Source organism: Arvicanthis niloticus, chromosome 6 (genome assembly GCF_011762505.2).
Source record: "Arvicanthis niloticus isolate mArvNil1 chromosome 6, mArvNil1.pat.X, whole genome shotgun sequence".
Taxonomy (NCBI): domain Eukaryota; kingdom Metazoa; phylum Chordata; class Mammalia; order Rodentia; family Muridae; genus Arvicanthis; species Arvicanthis niloticus.
In genome coordinates, this window is record NC_047663.1 from 102,464,695 (window position 1) to 102,490,447 (window position 25,753).

General features: G+C 45.4%; 1 long non-coding RNA gene across 5 annotated transcripts; it reads left to right on the forward strand.

Annotated features, from left to right (window-relative positions):
- Window positions 1-5,599: 5,599 nt before the first annotated feature.
- LOC143442897 (uncharacterized) lies at window positions 5,600-25,753 on the forward strand. Of its 5 annotated transcripts, none has more exons than XR_013111493.1 (5): window positions 5,600-5,736; window positions 18,699-18,810; window positions 20,985-21,053; window positions 23,893-24,050; window positions 24,754-25,753. It is a non-coding gene; the product is annotated as an uncharacterized LOC143442897 (long non-coding RNA). The 5 variants fall into 5 exon arrangements; XR_013111496.1 differs by having other exon boundaries at window positions 23,943-24,050; XR_013111497.1 differs by having other exon boundaries at window positions 20,985-21,038; window positions 23,943-24,050.

Below are 25,753 nucleotides of genomic sequence, written 5' to 3' on the forward strand. Positions count from 1 at the left end.
CAGAGCTGCCACTGCTTAAACGGTTGGCCTGCGCAGGCCCATTTATTAAATTTTGACATTAACACCACCAGAGTCCTGTCCCATGCCCCTTCCTGTCCCTCTTCCTCTGCCTCCAGGCTGACAAGATATTCGGCCTCTTCTCAGGTCCAAAAGTAACCTTCTACTAAATCTCTGAAACTAAGAGCTGAAATAAATGAACTTTCCTTAAAAATATTTATTTATTCCTGAATTTTCATACATGTTCGTAATGCATATTGAACATATCCACCCCTGACTGCTTCTTTCCAACTCCATTTGAGCCCACTAACACACTTCCTCCCAAGCCATAGCTTCCGTTTTTCATAACCTAGTTAGTATTGTTCATACATGCCAGGGTATGGGGTCCTTCAATGGGACATGGACAACCCACCAGTAGCCAATCGCTCCCCACCTCAACAGCCATTAACTGCCAATTGCTCCTCAGCTAGGGGATGGAGCCGAAGCCCCTCCTCCACCCATGCTGTAATGTTTAACTGCAATAATCTGGTAGGTGTCTTATGGAGCTACTGTGGGTTCATGTGTGCAATAGCTTTAGAAAGCAGCATTGAGGTTCTCCTTGGGTATCTGCCACAGTGAGCATCAGAAATATGAGAATTTATTTCTGAGCTCTTGATCTACTCCTGAGGTAGCTGCCTACCTAGTTCCTGCACCATTGGGTTTGCAACAGGCTTTGAAACCAGGAGCCATGCATTTTCCAACTGTGTTCTTTCTCTTAAACATTTTCTTCTTTATTATTAATAATGTGTTTGTATTGGTGTTGTGGTGTGTATGGGTATACACATGCTATTATAGGGGTATGGAAAACAAAGAACTTTTTTAGTGTATTTTCTTGTACTTTGGGAAATATGCAGGGTGGGCACACATATCACCACACATGTGGAACTCAGAGGACAATTTTTAGGGGTTGGTTCTCTCCTTCTGTCATGTGAGTTCTAGGGACTGCACTTAGTTAACCTTTTTATTGAAATGGCATTGAGTCCACGTCATTGAAGAATGTCTCTTTCTTATCTTCTTGTTGTCTCTCTGTGTGTTTACCTGAGAATCTTTGGTAAAATAAAAAGCCCTGCCTTTTGTCCAGCCAGAGTTAAGTGACAGAATGGATTTCTTGGAGCAGGGAGGGTACCTTTCTCTTTGCTTAGCGGGAAGGCAGGGCTTCAACTGCCCCTGAAGAAGGCTGTATCCAAACCCAGGTTAGAAGAGACTAGTCCAGTCACTTCTGCAAAGTCACTTCCGGTTACTCCATGACAGTAAATCAAACTGAAGTTAGCCCTTCCCCGGGCCAGGTAGTTGGAGTTGGTAGTTATTAAAGTTATCTACTCAGAGCTGGGGAGATGGCTCAGGTCATAAAGTGCTTTCTGTGTAACTATTAGGACTAGACCTAAATCCCCAGTGCTCACACAAAAAGTCAGACATGTGCTTGTGATTCTGGAGCCAGGAAGATGGGAGCAGGAGACTACCTGGGACTCTTTGACTGGCTAGCCTGGCCTACCTGATGAGCTCCAGGCTTGTGAGAGACTCTGCCCAAAACTAAAAACCAAAACCAGGTGGGCATCTCCAGAGGAGTTATACCACAAAATGACCTCTGACCTCCCCACTCATGTCCACACACATGCATGCACACATGAACATACACACAAACAAAATAAAAGAGTTGGAAAGATGGCTAAGCAGTCAGAATACGCGACGCTTTTACAGAAGTCCTGGGTTCAGTTCCTAACTACCACATGACTGCTAACAGCAATCTGTAACTACTGCTGTTGGGGATCCAATGTTCTCGTTCAACCTCTGCACGCATGGTGAACTTATGTACATGCAGGCAAAATGCTTATATGTATAAAATTAAAGCAAATAAATTAAATTTAAAAGTTATCGACCCATATAACACACACACTCACTGGGACTATAGACTCAGAATAACTTCTGAGTTTGGAGTTTCCCTGTCTAGTACAGTAGCTATGACCCATGCATAGCTATAGAAGTTTAAACTCGCAGGAGTTGTGGTATACACGTGTAATCTTAGCACTTGAGAGAAGTGGAGGCAGGAGAACCAAGAGGTCAAGGCCAGTTTTAGCTATATATCCAGTTTAAGGTCAGCCTGGGCTATGTGAGACTATTTCAAAAAAGGGAAACTTAGAAAAATTAGTTAGCTTTGTACTATGTACATTTCAAGTGATCTGTAGCCACATGGAGTGTGCCATTGCCATATTAATCAATACAGTCCCAGGCCATTCCTATCATAGAAGAAGAACTGTTATCTAACATTGTTATCTAACATTGTTCTAGTCCTGGCAAGACAGAAAGTATTATTAAGAATGACGGGGCTGGAGAGATGATGGTTCAGTGGTTATAAGCACTGGCTGCTCTTCCAGAGGGCCTGGGTTCAGTTCCCAGCACCACATGGTAGCTCACAACCATCTGTGACTCCAGTTCAGCGGGTCTTCTGATACCTTCTTCTGACTTCTGCAGGAACCAATACACATGCAGACAAGCACCAATACACACAAAAATAAAATATTAAAGAATATTGCCCGGGAGGCTTGAGCCAGACAGGTGAGCCCCGTGCAGAAGACTCCCCTGTATGTTAGGAGGTGAGGTGCTGGCTCTGACCCCACCACTCCTAATGCTATAACTTTTAGGTAAATCATCCTCCCCTCTGGTGTTCCCGTTGCTAACGAAATGGATTTTAGGTAACATAGTGCTGAAAGCTGTTGCAATGACCTGTAGTTTATGCTGTGTTAGCAAGAAAAGGACAAAAACCCCAACCATGTCCAGACACAAGAAAGGAGCTGGAGATCCTGAAGGGTGGGGAAAGGGGTGGGTGCTGCTTGTGGTGTTACCCAGCTGAGCCATCATAACCAAGTTACCTAACCTCTCTGAACCCCATTTCCACATCCATGAAAGGGGGCCATTTGGAAAATAGATTGAGAAGATTCAATGAAAAAATACATTGAAAACCAAAACAAAGGACCACAAGATGTCTCCATACCAAATAAATGGGAAAGCCAACAAGTGTATTTCTCAACTTGCTATGAGGAGAGATTTCTGTTTTTACTTTTCTGGGTAGGGGCATCATTACTCTCTTGAGACAGGATCTTTTACTAAATCTAGAGCCAGGTTGGAGGTCAAGTGTCAGCCATCCTCCTGTGATCACGCACCACTGTACTAAGGTTATGGCACACGCAACCATGCCTGTCTTTTTAAGTGGGTGCTGAGAATACAAATTCAAGCCCTGATGGACTGAGCCATCTTCCAGTCACTGGACAGAACTTTTCATTAGTCTCTAGAGAAGCATCTACAGTTACAGAAACACCCTGAGATTGGGTGTTTATGTCAGCTTGGATTTACCACTGTCGATCCAGTGTGGCCTTGAAAAATACCTGACCTGAGGAAGAATTTGAAAGAGTGGGATCATGGCACCTTATGAACTGTCTGGAGCGCAGGCAAATATGAGCAGAAACCAGAGAAGGGCAGGAATTGTGAAGCTCTGGGGAGAGTGTGGTATGGGACTCTCCTAGCATTCCCACAGACTTTGCCTCCTTTTCACAGACAACTCTGTAATGTACCCATTGCACAGATGAGGAAACCCAAGTCCCACACATCTAAACATTCAGCAAGTGGAAGATCTGGAATCTGGCTCATGCCAGATGGCTGTGCATGCCCTAACCATTTTTTTCAACAAGCATACAAGATTATGTCCCTAGAGGTTTGGGCCTGTAGTAGGGAAGAAAACTACCTTAAGGCCAAAGAATGTCATCCTCAGACTGCTTCTTTACAGAGTCGGCTCCTCTACGCATGTGTGTATCTTTATATGTATTTTATTTCCAGGCAGTGCTGGGCATAGAACCTCCTGGCCTAGTTCATGACAGTCAAATGTGCTATCTCATAGAATCTATCACCCAGCTACAGCCCAGACCATCTTGTTATTACAAAGTCTAACTCTATAGTGAAGCTGACCTGAAATCAGGCTGACCCAGACTAGGAGCTCTCCTGTCTTTCTCTCCTGACTACAGAAATGTATCACCCACTCCTATGCATTGAGTCAATTCTTTCATTTCGTGTGTGTGTGTGTGTGTGCATGCATGCATCATGGTACCCATTAAACCATTCTCCCAGCACCCCTGAATGAGCTCTTTTATATGAAATGGATTTAATCTGTTCTTCTCTGGTCTCTCCAGCTTCCCAGAGATGATTCAAGAAGCCTATACTGGCTGGTTTTGTGTGTCAACTTGACACAAGCTATCACAGGGAAAGGAGCTTCAGTTGAGGAAATGTCACCATGAGATCCAGCTGTAAGGCATTTTCTCAATTAGTGATCAATGGGGGTGCCCATTGTGGGTGGTGCCATCCCTAGGCTGGTAGTCCTGGGATCTATAAGAAAGCAAGCTGAGCAAGCCAGGGGAAGCAAGCCAGTAAGTAACATCCCTCCATGCCCTCTGCATCAGCCCCTGCTTCCTGATCTGCTTGAGTTCCAGTCCTGACTTCCTTTGGTGATGAACAGTAACATGGAAGTGTAAACTAAATAAACCCTTTCCTCCCCAACTTGCTTCTTGGTCATGATGTTTGTGCAGGAATAGAAACCCTGACTAAGATAAAGCCCCAAAGCAGAGCTAAAATCAGCCTTCCAGCCTTGCCACCTCCCACTCTCGCTCCTCTGGGAACCAGTGGTGAGCAGGCCAGGATGAAGCCTGAGATATCAGGAAGTACACTGACAAGACTTTCCCTGTGTCTTGAAACTTCTAAGTGAACCCAGAGATACTGGCTGGTCTTGTAGACTGCAGAGGCCCTGGCTCCCGGGCTTGGATGAGGAAGCTGATGTAGGAGTGCCTGTGTGCAGTATGGTCTACAAGAGACTGGGCACTAATCAATTGCAATTAAAAAGCACTGATATTGGGGCCAGGCAGATGATTCAGTCAGCAAAATGCCAAATCCTCAGCTCTCATGCTCTCTCTCTCTCCCCACCCCCTATGGGTTCTACAGACTGCACACAGCTCACCCGGCTTGCATGGCAAGGGTCTCGAGCAGCGGAGCCAGTTTCTGTTTTAGAAGCTGACTCCCTTAAGGTGAAAGAAACCTTTCTACAATGGTCAGGTCTAAACAGCAAACTACTTTACGTACCGTACCTAGCACTCATTTTGTTTTTGTTTGTTTGAGACAGGGTTTCTCCGTGTAGCCCTGGCCATCCTAGAACCTGTTCTGTGGACCAGGCTGCCTCTGCCTTCAGCGTGCTGGGATTAAAGGTATGCAGTACCATGCCCAGATGCACCTTGAAACCAGATGGCAGGTTGGACCTTATAGAGAATAGGGAAAAGCATTGAGAACGCTGGATGCTTCTGGCACATCTGGCTGAATTTATGAGTCCTCATCTACGGTTAACCTGACAAACTCAACCAAGATCAGAGCTAGCATCCCTTCTGCTCCAGCAGCAATCAGTGTTGTAGGGCTTGTGCTGCAACCCCGTCTTTAAACACAACCACATGGATGACATCATTTGTTTGCTCTTGGCTACTGGACTGGAAAACTGTTAAGACAACATCTGCTTTGCTTTGTGATTGAATCTGGGGGCAAAGGGCAAGTCTCCAAGGTCCTGCAGATACTGACTGCTCTCAAGTTACAGCCGCTGACCACTTTCCCACTCCTGAGGAATCTGGCTGTGGGAACCCAGTTCTTCTCAAGAACCTCTGACCTTGCCTCCAGCAGGTACAATCCATGGTTGTTGTCTTGGGTTGTGTTTTTAATACAGCTCAACAGCATTTGACATGATTTTATTTTTTTTATTTTGTCTGTTTCTACCAGGATGAGACCTCAAACATGAGCACATCTCTTATTCTCCTAGGGCAGTAGTTCTCAATTTGTGGGTTGCAACCCCTTTGGGGAGGTCAAATGACCCTTTCAAAGAGGTCACATATCAAACAATCTACATATCGGATATTTACACTATGATTCATAACTAGCAAAATTACAGTTATGAAGTAGCAACACAATAATTTTATGGTGTCAGTCACCACAGCATGAGGAACTGTATTAAGGGGTCCCAGCATTATGTGGCTTTAGAATCACTCCCCCTAGGGCCAAGAACACTTAGCAGGCCACTTCATAGATGTTTGTTAAGTAGGTCATAGTGTTTCCCCAACTAAGGGGATGGGCAGTGGGGTGGGGGATGGGGAGCACACAGATAAGAAAGAGCAAGGTGACCATCTGGTAAGGAAGTTTTGGAACCTGAAGCTACCTTAAGTCTTCTCATGATGTCAAGGTTGATCATGGGAGTTTTGCTTCTGAAAACTTACTCTGATACTCTTCTTCCCAGCCCACCCCCCTGCATATGTGTGTGTGTGTGTGTGTGTATGTATGTTCACATTCCTGTGTACAGAAAGGATCTGGAACCAGCAGTCCATGCTCCAGCAGGGAGAAGCTTGGCCTGGATTCCTGCATACAATCTGTCAGTGAACAACATAGCAAATCAATGACTAAGTTATTATTTTGTATATTATACATTACTTTATATTTTTCAGTCATTAACATATCTTATATTAATAGATATCTATATTTTATATATTTTTATATTTTATAGGTATGTTTATTATACATTAATGTATTTATATTTTATACTATTTTATATATTTTGTTTATTAACATATATATTCATATATATTCATATTTTATATTATATTTTTATTTTTATTAATGTATAATATATAAATACATTTTAATATTGCATGTATTATTTTATATATTGTGTTCTATTTGCTAATTATAAATAAAAATTAATTATTAATTTATTGGGTTTTATATTATATACTAGTTTGTAATTTTTAGTATATTTTAATACATGATATATTATTTTATATTTATCAATATATTATATATTTATTATTTTCTATTTTATCATTATAGTAAATAAGCAGATTTAATGACCCTTGTTCCCATCATCACTTGATGAACACGGTTACTGCATCACTAGGATCTCCCGGGAAGTTCTGTGCTCACCTGTATCAGTGCAACCATAGACTTCTATTAGACCTGCACACAGAGACAAGATGGTCAGAATTACTTTTGTCTTCCTAATCTCCCCATTTAAATGCCTGGACTTCTCCTAACTTTATACAATTTCTGCAAACCCAGGATCCAGGCAAGTAAGACTAGTTCTCTATGTAGAACTGGAAATCTGCGAACTCTGCTGGGCTGTGTGATTTTTAAGCAAGTTACTTAACTTCTCTGACTCATAGGAGTATTAAATTTAGATCAAAGGAAAGAACAGATGTAGGAGAGCCGTGGCAAATTAGAAAAGGTGTAACCTGTGAATGGTCTACCCAGAAGGTGGTGGCTACACCTCTCCAGTAAGCAGTAACTCCTGAACACCCCTCAATGGGGCAGCTTGCTGCTTTTATAACAACTCCCTCCCCTCATCCCCTATCCCCATACCCCTTTCTGCTTTTACATGTTCTTTTATTGCTTATTGAGTGTGTATGTGTTGTGGGGCTTGCATGTGGAAGCTAGCTTATGTGGAGTTCAGAGAATGAGTTGTGGAATTTGGTTCTTTCCTTCTACCATGTGGGTTCCAGGAATTGAACTTGTTACCAGGCTTGTTGGCAAGCACTTTTACCTACTGAGCCCTCTTGCTGACTTTAAAGAATGACCTCGTCCCCCTCTGGTGAGTCCTACTTTGCTTTAAGGGATCATAGATGTCACATGTTAGTAACCACTAATGGTGTTTGAACTTGCTTTGGCCACACTGCTTCCAACCCTTATGGTTAAGTCATCTGTTGGCTCCAGGTGTGCCCATGTGACTCAGATCTGGCCACCTAGGCCATCACTTTCCCTCAGTGATAAGTGAGAATGCCATTTAGGTTGAGCCAAAAGGCTTTTGTTGAGATCTCTGAGGGGTAGCTATGTCCCTTCACACCCTCAGAACCTAGCTTGATAAAGACCTGGAGCTGTGGCAGAAGGAAGGCAGCGTTTGTCTGAGAATGGCCAGCAACAAAAACAAGCAGGAGACGGACAAAGCTGTGAATTCACCATTTTCACCTTTAAATCCAGCAGTGCCTGATCCTGAGATTAATTGTGTGTGTTGCCTTGGAAGCTAACTCATGAGATCGGAGTCACTTGCAATCCTAAGAATCCTGCCTCCTGTCTCCTATATGATCTTTAGTTTTATTAATTGCTGTTTCTTTTACTCCCCACCTACAGCTGCAGGCTCCATCTGAACCCACTGATCCATTAATTTATTTGACTTTGGGATTGGGGGTGGAGAGGTGGAGAAAGACAGGGAGAGAGAGAGAGAGAGAGAGAGAGAGAGAGAGAGAGAGAGAGAGAGAGAGAGAGAGAGAGAGGAAAATTATACAGTGTGTGTGCAGTCTGTGTGCATGTGTGTGTGCTAGGGTGCACATACCTGTGTATGTACGTGTGTGTGTGGAGCAGAGGAATATATAGAGTACCCTTCTTTTTTTCTTCTTTTTTGTTTTGTTTTTCGAGATAGGGTTTCTCTGTATAGCTCTGACTGCCCTGAAACTCACTCTGTAGACCAGGCTGGCCTGGAACTCAGAAATCCACCTGTCTCTGCCTCCCAAGTGCTGGGATTAAAGGCATGCACCACCACTGCCAGGCTTAGGGTACCCTTCTCAATAATTCTCTACCTTTTCCTCTAAGACAGACACTGGGCATGGAGCTAGACCAACAGCCAGGTCCTGTCTCTAACTCCACTGTACTGAGGGTACAGGCCCATGTGTGGCCATACCCAGCTTTTTATGAGTTCTGGGGATTCAAACTGTCTGGGGATCCCAGTGTTTGAGTAGCACACATTCTTAGCCACTGAGCCATCTCTCCAGCCCCCATTGACATGAATCTCATTATTTGAAAGTATTCTTATTTTTCCTTTGCTGAGGTGGTGGTCATTTTTTCCCATCAGTTTTGGTACATCAGAGAGGAGGAGGAGAAGAAAGAGGAGGAGAAGGAAGAGCATTAACAAAATCAAGGTCTTGTTTTACAGCCTGACTGTTCCAGAACTCAATACGTAAACCAGGCTGGCCTCAAACACAGTGCAATTTTTCTTGCCTCCTAAGTGCTGGCATTACAGGTATGTTTTTACCATACCTGACCTAGGAGAGTCTTGGTATGGAGGGCAAGGGTGCATTCACCTATGTGAAGGAGCACATGTTTGCATGTGCGTGCAAAGACCAGAAGTTAACCTTGGGTATCATTCTTCAGACGCCTTTAGGCATCGTGTCTCACTGAGACCTGAGATTCATGAATAAAACTAGACTGGCTGTTCAGTGAGCCACGAAAATCTTTTTGTATTCACCTCCCCAGTACTGGAATTCCAAGCACATACCAAAATGCCTAGTCTATAATAAAGCAGTCAGTGCTAGGCTTAAGTTGAACTAAATGTAATGGAGGCTCATGGATGCAGAAAAGTTTTCCACCCTGTTTGACTGCCTAGGAGAAAAGTGTGGGAAGCCTTGTAAGGAAGCTGTCCTACCTCAGTATGTGAGAGAACAAAAGGCTACAGTTCCCACTGAAGACAGGATTAGTACCAGGATGGGGCTATAACAACGATCTTAATGGAACAGCCCTTATCTTCCACAACTTCACCTATCTTAGTTACGTAGTTCTATACTTAGTTACTTCACCTGTCTTAGTTACTTTTCCATTGTTGTGAGGAGACATTATGACCAAGGCACTGATAAAAAAGAAAGCATTTAATTTAGGCTTCCATGATCATCATGGCGGGGAGCATGGCAGCAGGCAGCAGGCAGCAGGCAGCAGGCAGCAGGCAGCAGGCAGCAGGCAGCAGGCAGCAGGCAGCAGGCAGCAGGCAGCAGGCAGCAGGCAGCAGGCAGCAGGCAGCAGGCAGCAGGCAGCAGGCAGCAGGCAGCAGGCAGCAGGCAGCAGGCAGCAGGCAGCAGGCAGCAGGCAGGCAGGCAGGCAGGCAGGCAGCAGGCAGGCAGGCAGGCAGGCAGGCAGCAGGCAGGAAGGCAGCAGGCAGGCAGGCAGGCAGGCAGGTGGGCTTTTGAAACCTCTGAGTCTACCTCCAGTGACCCACCTACTCCAACCAAGCCACACTTCCTAACAGTTCCACCAACTGGGAACAAACATTTAAATATCTGAGCCTATGGAGGGAATTTTTATTCAAACAACCACCTTTACATATTTCTATACTTCCTACTAAAAGCCAGTGCCAAAGACAAAATTATTACAAGGTGTGGTGGCACACACCTTTAATCCCACCACTTGTGAGGCAGAGGCAAGCTTACTCTTTAGTAGATTCCTGATCCAGTGAAGCTGATAACCAACTTACCAGGATGCTCCATGATGGATTGTTCTGTGGCAAGAGTGGGCTGCTGGCAGGAGCCTGACCCACAGTGGGGAAGGTGAAATATGGGTAGACTGGTGGGCAAAGCTCTCTACCTGTCTTCCTCAGTGAGCCGGAGAACCCAGAAAGGAAACTGCTCTTGATTTTCAAGTCTTGCTTTATTTCTTAGATGCTGGGTCTGAGGAAGAGTTTCCTTGCTTATCTCAACACATCCCTTCTGTCTCCCTCCCTCCCTTTCTTTCTCTTCAACACACTAACATGTCCAAGTCTCCCTCATCTTAAGACATCTTTCCTTACTCTTGCTCTTCGCCCATACCCACTACCCACAGATTCTCTACAGCTCTGGTCATCAGATCTTCTATGCATTGGCCCATGGCATGGCTTCCCTGGCCCAAGGTTATTCACAATCCTAGCTCAATTATTAAGCCCCTTTGGGTTCTCTAATCTTTTGAGAACTCAATAAAACTCATGAGTTTTCTTTCCAAAGAAAACATACTCTTGTAGCCATGTAAACAGCTGCATATAGTTTCAGGAATGCACCTCATGAAACTCACCCTCAGTCCTAGTTAATAGTCCTTCCCCAAAGTATGAAATCCAGCTATCTATGGAGACACAGGTAGGACACAAATGTACATGAATGCAGAAGTATGTGTGGGAGATTGGAAGCCAACCTCCAGCCAAGCAGTGTATTTTTCTTCAGTAGCCAATCATATTGTTTTATGAGCCAGAGGGACCTGGCGTCCAAGGACTAGGCTAGACTTGCTGTCCAAATAGCCCAGTGATGTGCCTGTCTGAACTTCCTCAACTCTGGGGCTACAAGCACAGCACTGTAGCTGGTTTTTTTACATAGGCACTGAGGATGTAACTCAGGTCCTCAGGCTTAGAGTGCAAGTACCTCACCTAGCGAGCCATTTCTTCAGCCCACCATGGACACCATTTCTTGTTTCAGTGTGTATGTGTGTATGTGTCACAAAGTAGAGACTGATGCTTGCAGAGTTTTGTTTCTGTCTTTGAGTTTTTAATGCTTTGACGGCTTTATGCATATGCATAGTGAGTTTGGTTCCTTTCATTCCTGTCGCCCCCTCACACAGCCAAAGCTCCTTCTCCCAATCAGTTTCTCTCCCAATTTCATGCCCTTTGGTTTTTATCTTCTGAATTTGATTAGTGCTTCTGACATGAGGCAAGGGGTGGGGGTGGGTGTTCACTGGGACACGGGCAAATGCCAAGGACTATGCCCCTGAAGGAAATGATCAACCTCCAGAAGCCATTAACTGCCTGTGCCTCCAAAGGTCTCCTAACCAGTTTTGATAAACAGAAGATGCAGACCAAATTGCTTATTGTAAATCCCACCTCCAACCTTCCCAGTCACTGGAAATTAAACTGCCTTGTACCTTAATTTCCCAACGTCTAAGAAGAGAATAACTGTAGAGGGTGTGGGATCCCATGTGCCCAGATAAGCACTAGGGAAACCAGGAATTTCAGTCTTCCCCTGCCTAGACCTTTATGTTCAGTTTTGTTTCTCAGTCAATAGAACCAATACCTAATAGAGATGTCACATATACTTTGTAGTTTGGCAAACTCTGGGATGACCTAGACCACCCCAGATCCTCCCCTCATCCCTTAAGCTATAGAACCCACTTGTATGGAAGAAGAGGCTCCATGTACTTTGCAAGTGTTTCCATGTAGTCAGCCTTAAACTTTATTGAGATAATTGTCCACCAGAGCTTTTTCCCCAAAGTTTTACTGTTCTTTAATATGTCTGAAATAACCTGCCTGGTGACAGAATCTAGACATTTGAATCAGCACTGGCTAAGTTGTGTTGAACCAGATTTCCTTCTCACTCCACACAGATTATTTCTCTGTTGGCCATGGTGTTTGCAGGGACACCCACAAATAATTGCACCCAACACAGTAGGCTTATGCAAGGCCTGGGCTGATACAGGTCTGAGACTGAGCAGCATGTGGTGACAGCGTTAGCCTCATAGAAGCTTTATCCCCTTACTGGTCATGTTAGTCAGCTTCATTGTTTGTTCCCTCCAACCTTAGTAACTCTGGATCTAACAGGGCTCCACACTTGACTTGTAGATGAGCCTTGTGAGGTACATATTACACCTTTTAGAAGCAAATGCTATTGATAATTTTGTTAACAGTCTTACACTGCTGTGACATAATGCCTGATGTGGTTTCAAGGGTTTAGGTGCACAGTTCTTGGCTGTCTTGTTTCTGAGCCTGCAGTGAGGCAGCACATACAGCATTCAGAGTGTGTGATGTTGGTGCTTACCTCATGGAGTAAAGAAAGAAGCTCATATTGGGGGAACAGGATATGAGCTTCTAAGAGCCTGCAATGGGCTGGAGAGAGGGCAAGAAATGTCAGTCAGCAAAAGTGCTTTCCTGGCAAGCATTAGGACGTGAGTTCTATACCCAAGAACTCACATTCTCCAAAGCCAGGTATTCACTGGAGATGCAGCTCAGTGGTAGAACACTTGCCTAGCCTACCTGGGGGCCTGGGTTTAATCCAATACTGAGAGGGGAAAAAAGCCTGGCGTGGTGGTAAGCTGTTGTAATCCTAGTGTAGGGGAGGAGGAGACAGTTGGGTCCTAGCTCAGCAGCCACCAGTCTACCCACTTGGCAAACTCTAGGCCAATGAGAGACCCTGTCTCAAGGAAAAGGAAAGGTGAAAGACATTGGAGGAAGTACACAAAGGTCATCCTCCAGCCTCTGCTCATGCACCCATGAACACACACACTCTCACTGTGAATTTATGGATTCACATACACATGATGAATGTAATGAATCTGACTCATTCTCTTGCTGGATGGCCTGGCCTTTGCAGGCATTCGTATTGCTCATCGTGGCTCTACAGGATGTGTTGCTGTACTTGTCCCCACCACAGTCTCCCAAGCAAGTCTGTTTTCTTCTCAGTCCATTCTGTGGTAGCAATGACAGCTCCAGATAAAATCTAACAGTGGTCACATGTCTGTTCTTCCTGTCACCAGTGGCCTTTGGTCCCTGCACTCTGTTCAGGCCTCTCCACTTCCCTCTCCTGTCTAGAGCTTCCCATGTCTGTCTAGAAGTCTTAAACCTCCATAGTCTGTGGTCTGTGGTGGGAAACACCTCCATACAGGCAAGATCAAGATATTCTAAAGACAGACCCTTGTGTCCCTCCTTCTATCTATCAGACTACTGAAACAATAGGCTCCAGAATGTTAGACTCTCACACTGGGAGAAAGAAAATGCTGGGCCCCCAGTGCCAGCCATAAGGGGAATTGTCTCTTAGAAAGACATCCCAGAAAGAGATTTCACACTGTTTTAACAACCTTTCAAACCACCTGGAGCCTGATCTGTCAATAACAGCAGGGAGGACTGTACCTGGACCAGCCCTACTTAGCTATGCAGCCATCTAGCCCTCTACTTAATCTTCAGTCAAGAACTCCAAAGATGGACTTGGGAAGTCCTCTGTTCCTCTTCCTGATGTGGCCACATTGAATAAGCCTTGTCCTCTGCTTTTTGCTGACACTTGTCTGTGTAGTTGGTCCTATTGAGGATGGTGGCTTGGAGGCAGAGGGCCCGGACTATGACCCAGACAACTCCAAAAGCAACACATTGTTATATGTTATTTTCTTTCACCTCAGATGACTTTTTTAATTTTTGATTTCACTGGGTGGTGGTTTGAATGAGAATGCCCCCAACAAGCTTATGTATTTGAATGCTTGGTCCACAGTTGGTAGAAGTGTTTGGGAAAGATTAGGTGATATGATGCCATTGGCAGAGATGTGTCACTGGGAGTGGGCTTGGAAATTTCAAAAGCCCAAGCATTCCAAACTCCCCCTCCCCCTCCCCTCCCCCTCCCTTCCCCCTCCCCCTCTCCCTGTCTCTTTCCCTCTTCCTGTCTCTTTCTCCCTGTCACCCCCCACCCTCTTATATTGTCTCAACACATAAGCTCTTAGCTACTGCTCCAGAACCATGCCTGTTTACTGCCATGTTCCCTGTCATGATGGCCACAGTGTTTTGTCATGATATTAAAAAAGTAACTTAGACACAGTGTGTGTGTGTCTGTGTGTGTGTGTCTGTGTGTCTGTGTGTGCATGTGCATGAGTGTGTGTACCACTATGCACATGTGGAGGTCAGAGGACAACTTGTGAAGAAGTCAATTCTCTTCTTCCACCATGTAGGTCCCAGTGATCAAACTCAGGTCTTCAGGCTTAGCAGTGATTCTCTTTACCCTCTACACCATCTCCCAGGCTCTCACCTCAGATTGTGTCTGAGTTTAGCATCAAGACCTTTAGAGAAAATGCTTCACTTTCAAGATGTGGCTCTAACAGTGGAAATATCAGTGGGTTTGGCAGGCCATGGAAGGGGATATTTTTAGATCAAGCCATGCCAAGGATCTGTGGCCTTCAGGCCCTGCCAGTCACCTGCCATGCTGAACAGCAACAAGGGATTTTTCATTTCCTATTTGCTCTCATAGCACATTACCACATGTTTAGCAGCTTAAACCCACACACATCTATGATGTCACATTTCTGGAGGTCAGAAGTCCAGGAACATCAGGGTCACCTGCTTAGAGTCTCATGAGCCTTCCCTCCTTTGGGGAAGCTCTAGAGATGGCCTGTGTTTGAAGTCGTTCGTTGCAGACTGAATTCCCTTCAAGCACTTGTAGGATGGAGGTCCAGTTGGCAGCTGAAGGCAAGTTTCCTGGTCTCCTTCATTCTAACAGGCTGCTCTATTGTTTCCCATGTTTTCCCAGTAAACTCTGCAACAAGAGCTCAAGGACTGCCACTCACTCCGAACTCTCTGACCTCTTCTGCTAAACCTCTCTGGCACCACTCACAGAATGTTCTCTGCTTTGGGGGGTTTATTTTATTTTTGAGAGTGTCTGGGGTTGGAGCTAAGGTCCCATGTGTGTTAAGTAACCACTCTAGCACTGACCTACATCCCAGTGGGCATTCTCCACTTTTCAGGGACTGATGTGAATCTACTGACCCAGAAGGGCAATCTCCTTAAGATTCATAACCCTAACCACATTGAAAAATGTTTGCCATGGAATACAACTTCTAGGTTCCAGAAATTAAAATATGTACATATTTGAAGTACCTCCTTCATGTCTACCACACCCGGAAAGGAGGCAAACCGTTGGGATAAGTTGGGATAAATTTGCCCTGCTGCTCTGTTCAGTAGCTGTGGGCAAAGCTATTAACTGCCAGAGTCCCTATGTCTCCATGGACAAGGACTGTGAGGTGGGGCTCCGGAACCTTGTCACCATCCAGTCTTACACTTTCAGCTTATATAAACCTAGATGTGGTAAAGGGAGTCATCCGATCAACGGACATATGTCGCTGCTGCTACTCCGTGCCACAGGGTACTCAGAGTGCTCAAGTTGTGTGTGTTCCCTCTCTACCGCCCTGGAGAGCTCCGTAGCAGAAGGAAGCAGCTACAGCAGACCTGGTTAATGACATGGGCTCTGAAGCAAGTTGCCTGGGCTTCATTCCTAGTCTGTTGAGGAAGACATTAGAAAAAAAGGAGGTGTCCGGTGAGCTCTTGGCCTGGCTGCCATGTTCCCACTCTAAGCCCATTTATCTCTGCAAGCTCTGCAGCAAAACCGGAGCTCCTGAGATGGTTCCACCAGGCTGTTCTCTGGCTTGTTCCCATAGGAACCAGTCGCTGTGTCTTCAGCTCTGGTTCGCTTGTCCCTGGGGTCGCTAGTTCCTTCACAGCCATAACCACCTGGTTGTCGGAGGACCCACCTTCCAGTAACCCAATAAAGTAAAACTCTAAAGCTTAAGATTAGCCAAAAAGATTTATATATTAGCAAATACTCAATACACAAGATGCTCACACAATTAGAATTGTTGTCCCAATTACCTCACCTTGATATGAATAACTACCAGAGACTGCTAGAGACACAAGGGTGTCATCCACAGCCATCTCATCTCTTTCCTCCTCCCCTCTTCTCTCCTCCTCATCCTCCTCTCTCTCCTTCTTCCCTAAACTTTTCCACTTCACCTTTCCTTCTACTGCCCAATCACCGACTCTAGCCTTTATTTTAATGTGGGTAGAAGGTTCACAGGAAGTCACCTGTATACTGATTTACCCCTCGTCTGTAGCCCCTCCTGGAAAAGCAGAATTAGTATCAAAATACAAGACCAGGGCTATCCACAACTCTAGTCCCTCTATTCATTCGTGGCCTTGGGCAAATTATTATGCTGTGTTTCAGATTTATTTATAAAATAAAGAGTAATAATGTCTCTGGGGTGGGCATTGTACCTCAGCTGATAGAGTGCGTGTCCATCATTTGTCTATTCTTGGGATCAATCCCCAGCAACACAGAAAGTGAGTGCTGTGTTCCACACCTATAATCTCAGAACTTGGAGGTATGGGTAGGAGGATGAGAAATTCAAGACTATCCTCCATCCACAGCTGCATAGTGAGTTTGAGGAAAGCCTGTGGTCGGTGAATGAATGAATGATTGATTGAATGAATGAATGAATGAATATATTAAAAATGAAGAAGAGTAACATCTACTCCATGGCTGTTCCCCAGAGTCAGTGAGCTTCCATATGCAAAGTGTTTAGAAGTCTGTCTGGCAGCTGCTGCAGACACCTTCATCCACCTGACCATCAACAGCTGCATGGCTACTCCCCCAGCCCCTTGAAGACCTTCTTATATTAGCAATCGTAATTCCGATGTCTGGGTTAGCAGTGTATCTTCCTCCATTAGTAGATGGAAGGCCAGCTAGGCTCCCAAATGCAAAGGAGTTACTTACAACCCACCGTTCATTACTTAAGTCATGAAGAATTCATTTCATGAGCACATGGACTCGCTGAGGATAAAGGGTGTCTCCTCAGGATGCCATGCTCCCTGCTTGTTCCTTCCCCAGAGGGCTGAGGGCTGAGAGTATCAAGTGTTGCTGTGGGTGTGGAGAAGTGGAAATGCCCAGACCTGTAAATGATATGGCCTCCCCAAGTGGGCAGGAGCTATTAAAGTCAGGAACGCGCACATCTCCTGACCCAGCACTCTTACTTCTCAGAACACACTCTAGACGTGTATGTCCAAGAAGTCAGGGAGAAGGATGGATGGTCATGGCCATGTTCTCACTGGGCACAAAATGTGGGTAGCCTGAATCCCCACTGCATCACGCTTGGTGTGAGAAGCAAATATGGAACTTGTGTCTGTTTTTAATTCCCATATTTTTCCTAATTTTATCTGTACTTTACAAGGTGTTAAAAATCGGTGGATGTGAGCAGACTCATGTACGTGTGTATGTGAGCTGTGTATGCAGGTAAGTTTACTTGCACAAACGGGAATGGAGACCAGAGGTCGACATCAGGTCTCTTCTCTACCTTGTTTTTAAAGACAGGGTCTCTCACCTGGCACTTGCTGCCTAGCCTAGACTGGCTGGTCAGGGAGCCCCAGGAGTGTACCTGTCTGGTCCCTCGGTCCTGGAGAAGCATGCCGCCACACCTGGCTTTGTATACAGGTGCAGAGGACCCAAACTTAAGCTCTTTCCCCATCAAGCCATCTCGGTAGCCCCTGCACTTTACAATTTTTAAAAAGAATAGCAAATTTGCTATGTTTTGTAAGCCCTGTTCTGCATTCTGATGTGGGTCCTGTTATTATCCTTTTTATAGAAGAGGAAAGTGGTCCACAGAGAAGGTCCACAGAAAAAGTTGAGTAACTTTTTCAGGGTCACCCACTGGCTTTAGAATTTGAATCCAGGCAGTCTGAGCTATGTACGTGGGGTTGATCAGTTCTTCCTTTTCTGGAATGTTCATGAGTTAGCAATATAAAAGCTCATGTCTTAAAATGTAAAAATAAAAATTAGAGAAGTTGATCGTGAAAGTTGTAAGCTACCTCAGAACGCTGTGCTGCTCCGTTCCCTTGGTTGTCAATGCACCGCAGCCCAGCTTGATCTAAGGGAGTCTCAACAGGGAAATTTCCTTAATCAAAGTGGCCTGTGAGCATGTCTGTGAGACATTTTTCTTGATCGCTGGTTGGCAACAGAGGGGCCAACACACTGTGGGCAGTGCCATCCGTGGGTCAGGTGGTCCTGAGCTGTGTGAGAAAGCTGAGCGAGCCATGAGGAGTCAGGTAGGAAGCAGCCTTCCTCTGTGACTTCTGTTTCAGTTCTTGGGTTCCTATCCTGACCTCCCTCAGTGATGGATTGTGACCTGAAAGTGAACCAAATAAACCTTTTTCTCCCAGTTGTTTTTTTTTTTGTTTTGTTTGTTTGTTTGTTTGTTTTTAAAATCAGCGTTGTATCACAGCAGTGTAAAGCGAACTCAGACAGTAGCCACAAAGAAATGAAGCTGACCTTCACAGTCACATCCTTCAGTCTCGGTCCCTTGTGTTCCAGGTCCAGTGGGTACCTTATATGAACTAAGATCACATAAAGAACTGGGGAGGCCTTGATATCCTTCATGTGATGCTTGCCCCAGTCTGACTGCAAGTAGGAAAAAAACCCTAAGGTATGTCTTTCGGCTACTTGTTCCTCCTTGTCAGGCTCTGTGGCCACAGGATGCTGGTTGGGCAGGTGCAGGAAGCTCAGGTGTCCTAGAGCAGAGACAGAGAGATCTGTAAGGCTGAGGAGCCAAGCTGGGGATTTCCAGAAGGGCAATGAGAAACCTTAAAAATAAGAAACAATTCCTGGAACTGACAAATGTCACTGGACACCATAAGACACAGGATTGATACACTCAAGACCTTAAGATATAAACCTAATAAAGCTAATACAGACAATAAAATAAAAACTGTAAACACTGGTGAGACTCGGGTAACACTAAGCAGAGATGAACACCCAGCCCACTACAGACAAAAATACAAAGGTCAAACACAAAACTCCTAGTTAATTTAAAAAATGTAAGAGAAAAACTTCATGGTCCACGTTAGCTGAAGAGCTCCTGAACATAGTTTCAAAAGCACGGTCCCTAGGAAAGAAACAGGGGCAAGGTGGACGTCATCAAACTTCAAAGCCTGTGCTTTCTGGAAGAACCAATTAAGAACTGGAAATACAATCTGTGAGAAAAACAATCAAGCAAATAAACAAAACAAATGGGATCATGTAAAGAACTTTTAAATCTTAAGTAAACCCCCAAATTCCAGGGCCATGGCGATGGCTCTGTGGGTAAAGACAGTTGCTGCTGCACCTGGAGTCCAGGGTTTGAGCCCAGGTCCCACATGGTGGACGGAGGGGGCTGACCTCTGACCTCCACAGGTATACTGTAACATACATGCAGTCATGCCTGTGCACATTGACCTCAAATAAATACATAATGTTTTACAATCCCATTATTAAAATGGGTCAAAGATACAGAGAGGCACGTGAAAACTAGACAAGCATATAAAAATGTTCGGTACCATTAGCTATGAGAGAAACGCCAAAATAAAGCCACATCATCAATTAAGTATTGGTATGACTCAAAAATTTTTCAGATGTAGTAAGTGTTGGCATGACTGTGTGTCTCTTGAGAATTGCTGATGGGAATCTGAAGGGATACAGCAACTTGGAGCATATTTGGTAGCTTTCCTTTTAGATATATTCATTTGATTTTATGTGTATGAACGTTTTGCCTGTATGTATGTATGTATGTATGTATGTGCATGACATGCATGGGTGGGTGTCTCAGAAGGTCAGAAGAGGATATCATATCCCCTGGAAATGGAGTTACAGGTGGTTGTGAGCTGCCATGTGGGTGCCAGGTTTGGGCTCTCTCCAAGAGCAGCAAGTGTTCTTAACCACTGGGCTCCCCAGCCCCTGGTAGTTTCTTACAATGTTGGATACACAGGGACCACGTAGCTGGCTCAGCAGGTTAAAAGTGCTTGCATGTGCCAGCCTGAGGGCTTAAGTTCCATCCCTGGAACTCAAGGTAGAAGGTAGGAGGAAAGAACCAACTGCATGGAGTTGTGCTCGGACCTCCACGTGCACACTGTGGCATGTGCACATGCACACACAATAACAGTGACAGGAGTGTGACTTTTAAAATGAAGTGCACACGCTCCCTGAGGCCAGCCCTTGCTTTCCTGTACATCTCTATCAAACATGAAGGTGTATGTTTGTGCCTAACCTTGTTCATGAACCCTCATAGCAGCTTTATTTGCAATAGCTCCAAACCAGAAACAACTCAAATGGCCTTCAACAGACAAGTGGATGGATCAGCTCTTATTTAGCCATAGGAAGGAAGGAAGGAAGGTTGACATATTCAACCCCTTGGCTAGCTCTCCAGCACGTTATGCCAAGGGGAAAAAATCCAATCAAAAAACATAAATGTTACGTGATGCCATTTAGAAGAATACCTCAAGCCGGGCAGTGGTGGCGCACGCCTTTAATCCCAGCACTTGGGAGGCAGAGGCAGGCGGATTTCTGAGTTTGAGGCCAGCCTGGTCTATAGAGTGAGTTCTAGGACAGCCAGGCTTACACAGAGAAACCCTGTCTCAAAAACAAACAAACAAACAAGAATACCTCAAAATGACAAATGATAGAAATTGTCAACCTGGAGCTTAGGGTTAGGGACAGTGTGACCAGCATGACAGCCAAGGGACCAAATGGGAAGTGATGCCCTAGGAGTACAATGGTGGAATCTTGGTGGTGGCAGAATGAATCCCAGTCTCAATCATGACAGCACCGGTGCTAATGTCTCTGCAGGATGGAATTCCAGAGTATTCTCCATGGGAGGAACCACGATTGCATGTGACACTGGTACATCTGAGTAAGGTGTGGGTTAGAGAGGCTGGCACAGTTTCCTCTGCTTAAAGAGTCACTGCCTTTTTGTAGACTGTTTAAACCCAGATGCACTGGGCAGAAGTACATGGGTCCTCTATAATTTCAGTAGTTTCTAGTAAGTCTACATTTATTTCAAGATACAAGAGCCTTCAAAACTTTAAAGTAACTCATTTATAAAAGTTTGGGGACAGTGACCTAACTGTGGTAATTAAAGTGGGTAAGGTGTCTTCATGGACTAGTCTCACTGACTAGTGTTTCTCCGTGCTTACCATCATGTACAGCAAATAGAATGGGGTAAGGAACTCCTGGATAAATGGAGATCCTGTGTGGGTGGGGTACAAACAGGATAGAGCAGACCTAGGTCTTCATGTTCAGGTGGTGCTTTCTCTAAGCCTGTGACCTTGGACCCCTGGATGGGCGAGACTACTGTTTATTGTCACAGGTAAATGAATGACAGAGCTGGAAATTTCTGGAAAAGTCCTAAATACTTGGTGAGGTATCAGGCACAGTCTGGCACTGGTTAGCCCAGGTTTGACAGCTGACAAGGTCTTTCCAGGGTTCCATTCTGACCTGGGCTGGACATATGCCCCCTCTGCAAGCTGCCTGGAGCTCTGAATTCATTGCCTCTCAAGAGCCCCTTAGGTTCGAGTTTGGATTTCTTCCTAGTTGTGTGATCATGGGACAAGTCACTTCACCCCACTGGATCTTCTTAGTCTGCCAGAATCCTGTGTGGATTAGTAACGTTCAGGGCTCAGGACTAGGCCTGACACATGACACATGACACACCTCGCCTTCTTTCTGTAAGGTGTACACCATGTGCCAGTGAAAGAGCAAGCTGTGCATGGACCTGCTCTTCCTGCTGGTCCTTGGATGAGTCCTCCTTTGTATCCAGCTTAAGGCAAATTACACTAGGGCCCACCTAATGTCTGAGGTCAGAGAGGAGAGGAAACCTGAAAGGGGCAGCCAGTGAGGCAGGGCCATGATCAGTGTGAGACACAGCCCATCGGTAACAAGTTAGGCCTCCAAGGATTCATGTTCCACTTCTGTTCTTTGCCCTTTCAAGAGTCCCTTAGCTTTCTCAGTTTGTGTGAGCATCTTACTTAAGTTCTATTCTAAAGCAGAGATGAGTCAGACCCAGTAGTTCTGAAATCCTCACTGCTTTGGAAGCTGAGGCAGAAGGATCAGGAGTTTGAGGCCTATCTGGGCTACAAAGTGAGTGCAAGTTCATCTCAAGTAATTTAACGGAACCTTTCAAAATTTAGCAACAAAAAGGCTGGACCAATATCTCTGTGATAGAGCACTTGCCCAAGCGTGCACGAGTCTCTAAGTTTTATCTCTAAAACAAACAAGCAAACACACACAATTAAATAAAATAAAACAGAGATGAAAGCCCCTTGTTCACAGGACTATGTGAATATTAAATATGATTATGTGTAAAAAGCCCTCAGCATCTTTTTGGGAACACCATCCCATCATTGTGATTTCTGCACAGGCAGAGAAGGACACAGAGAATTTGCAGATGTTTTTAGCTTGAGGGACTGCTTCTGCAATCCCCAGTGCCATCTCTGGGAATCACTTTCACATCAGGGTGAGGCAGCTGTCCTTGCCTGGGTCCTGTGGGAAGTATCCTCTAGGGAGAATACAAACTGGCTATCTGGGTTACCTGCCACCTCACCAGATGCATTCCCTGGAAACTAGGCCTCAGTGATCTAGACCCAGTGGCTTTGTCAGGCCAAGATAACATCCTCCGTGTCCTCAGATGCCCCAAGAGTCGGGTAGATGCCCAGGCATGGTGGCGGGGGAGGAGAGAGGAGTGAGCTTGGTCAGTAGGCCAACCTCACCTGGCATAGAGAGGAGAGGAACTCAGTGTTCCTGGTCTGATAGGGCAGTTTTCTGCTGCCTTCTGCTCTACCCAGATTTCTGAGTCTCATCAAATACCCAAGACTCCTAAGCTACCATAAGCCACACAAGGCAATTGGTTCAAAGCCCACATTTTTCAATCAGGATACTAAAACCTATTGTAGATCACTGCAGTCTGTCAACTCCATTGTGTCCTCTGCCCTCCACCCCTCCACAGCAGTCAGAGATGTTCAGGTCAAGCTCTGGTTCTGCTAGTTTCTGGTTGTGTTGCCACAGAGGCCACCTCTCTCTGCCCTCAGTTCATCATTCATGAACTAAGAACGCAAACCTACCAGACTGCTCATAGGGTGCCTTAAGGTGATGCAAGGATCATGGCTGAACATGACAGACAATACAAATGAGGGGGGCTTCGAGAATTCAGTCAAGCTATTTGCCTACTACAAGCCATAAGCCAGCTATAGGCCCAGTACCTATTAACTCTTGGTGCCTTCCCACCAGCCTCTGGAGATTAAAAGTACCTCCCATCTTTACTTCACAGAAAGGAGACGGAGCCATAGACTAGCTGAGAAACTCAGATCCAGTAGTCTGGATCCTGAGTTGATGATCTTACCCTTCTCATGAGGAGACCTCAAAGCCACTGAGAAGTCAGTGATCACCTCAGAGCACCTGATGGCACACAGCACACACAAGTAAAACAGTAAAAGTTCTAGAGCAAGAAATATGTGTGTGAGACCTGGGACAGGGGTGCTTCACCAGGAGTCATCCTGAAATATAACTACAGTGTCTACCCTTGCCTTTCACCATGTTTAAGACAGGTCTCTTATTTCCCACAACACATGCCTGGCTAGCTGGCCTGTGAGCTTCTGGGAACTGTCTCTCATCTTTGTAGGGACATTGGGAATATAGATGTACATGACCATGTCTTGCTTTATTGTGTGTTCAAATTCACATCTTCATGTTTGCATGACAGACACTTTGCCCACCATCTTCCATGCCCACATCTTCATGTTTGCACAACAGGCACTTTGCCCACCATCTTCCCTGCCCTCAGCTTGGGTATTTGAATATGGGGTCAGGAGTTTGTGCTACCTTGATTCAAGAGGCCCCACTGCTGGTATATAAGGACAGGTAAGTTGCAGTACTCAGAACGCACTCAAAAAATCATCCTTTCCCCCAAAGGCCAGCCGCTCCCTAACTGATGAACTGATGCATTAAGAAACCTCCAGGGAGGATCTGGGCAGATGACTCAGTTGATAAAGGACATGAATGTGATTCTCAAAACCAATGGGAGAGGGAATCTAGGTGTGGAAGTATGTATTTATAATCCCAGTACTGGGGAAGTGGAGACAGGAAGAGCCCCAGCTTGCTGTATGACTAGTCTGGCCTACTTGGTGAACTTCAGACCAATGAGAGGTCCTGACTCAAAAAAAGGAAGGAAAAAAGGGAGGGAGGGAGGGAGGAAGGGAGGGAGGAAGGAAGGAAGGAAGGAAGGAAGGGGAAGGAAGGGAGGAAGGAAGGGGAAGAAAGGAAGGAGAAGAGAAAAAGAAAAAGAGGAGACATCACCTGTAGAATGACACCCATGTACCTCTGAACATGTGAGCTCGTGAACACACACACACACACAGGGTCTTGTGAGGACAGACCTTCTGACATCTGTAGACTTCAGGGAAGGCTCATTCATGTAGCCATATACTCTCTTCATTTTTTTTTGAAAGGGAAGGAATGAAAGAATAGGAAAATATTCATCATTTTAATACTAATAAAGCTTAATGTGTACTAAACAATCATACACCAGATTCATGCTTGAATAAAAATTATTTCTCTATTTAAGATAAAACCAAAGAAAGTGCAGTTGTCCCTGGTGTCTCTGAAGGGCACGGGGTCCAAGGACCCCCATAGATGCCAAGAGCAGCTGATGTTCCAGCCCTCGACCACGACTAAAGTGCTGCGGCATTTGCATGTAGCCTACGTATCCTCCCACACACTGGGAACTCTGACCAAGCGAGTGACAGATCTGTACGACAAGAACTTCAAGTCCCTGAAGAAAGAAATCAAATAAAACTTCAGAAGATGGAGAGATCTCACAATTCATTTTTTTAACCCCAGATTCTAAAACAGACCCAGAGTGATAAAGGTGAAATTCATCAGGATCCCTTTCTACCCACACCCGAGTCTAGCCTGGGACATGCTCCCTCCTCTACCAGATGGCGATTGGTCCCCGAAGAGCTTCTATCATGCATTGGTCATTATCACTGCTGCTTTGCACAGAGTTCCCAAACTTCTCAGTGAAATGGTGCCGATAAGGGAGTCTTTAGAAGGCGTTCAGAGAAGTGTGCTCATGGAGTGTGTTGGCAGGTGTCATGCTTAAATCTGAAATGTTCCTCCCCTTGCTGCTCATGTTTCCAGAGCTTGTTCCCTAGATGCTGGTACTGTGTTAAGGACTATGGAGCTTTCAGGAGATGGAAAAGCTGGACGAGGTGGGTCACTAGGACCAGGCCTTTGAAGGTTCAGACCTGCTCTCCGGTTGCTATCTGGGCCCTCTGTTCCCTGGTGCACTGTGACGTAAAGAGCCCCTGCCACACACGTCTGCCATAGGCTGTACTAGTCCACATTGCCTTCCTGCTATAAAAATGTGAGCCCAAATAGATATTCCCTCCCTTAAGTTGTCTCTGCAGGTATGTCAGTCAGTGACAGGCTGATCAAGGAAGCCAACTGCTGACGAAAGGATGGGTTTTCGCCCTCTCTGGAGCACAAGCTCTTCCGTCCTTCTCATAGCACAACACAAAGCAAGGGGCCCTAAGGAGAAGCAGGCCTGCGAACTGTATGCCAAA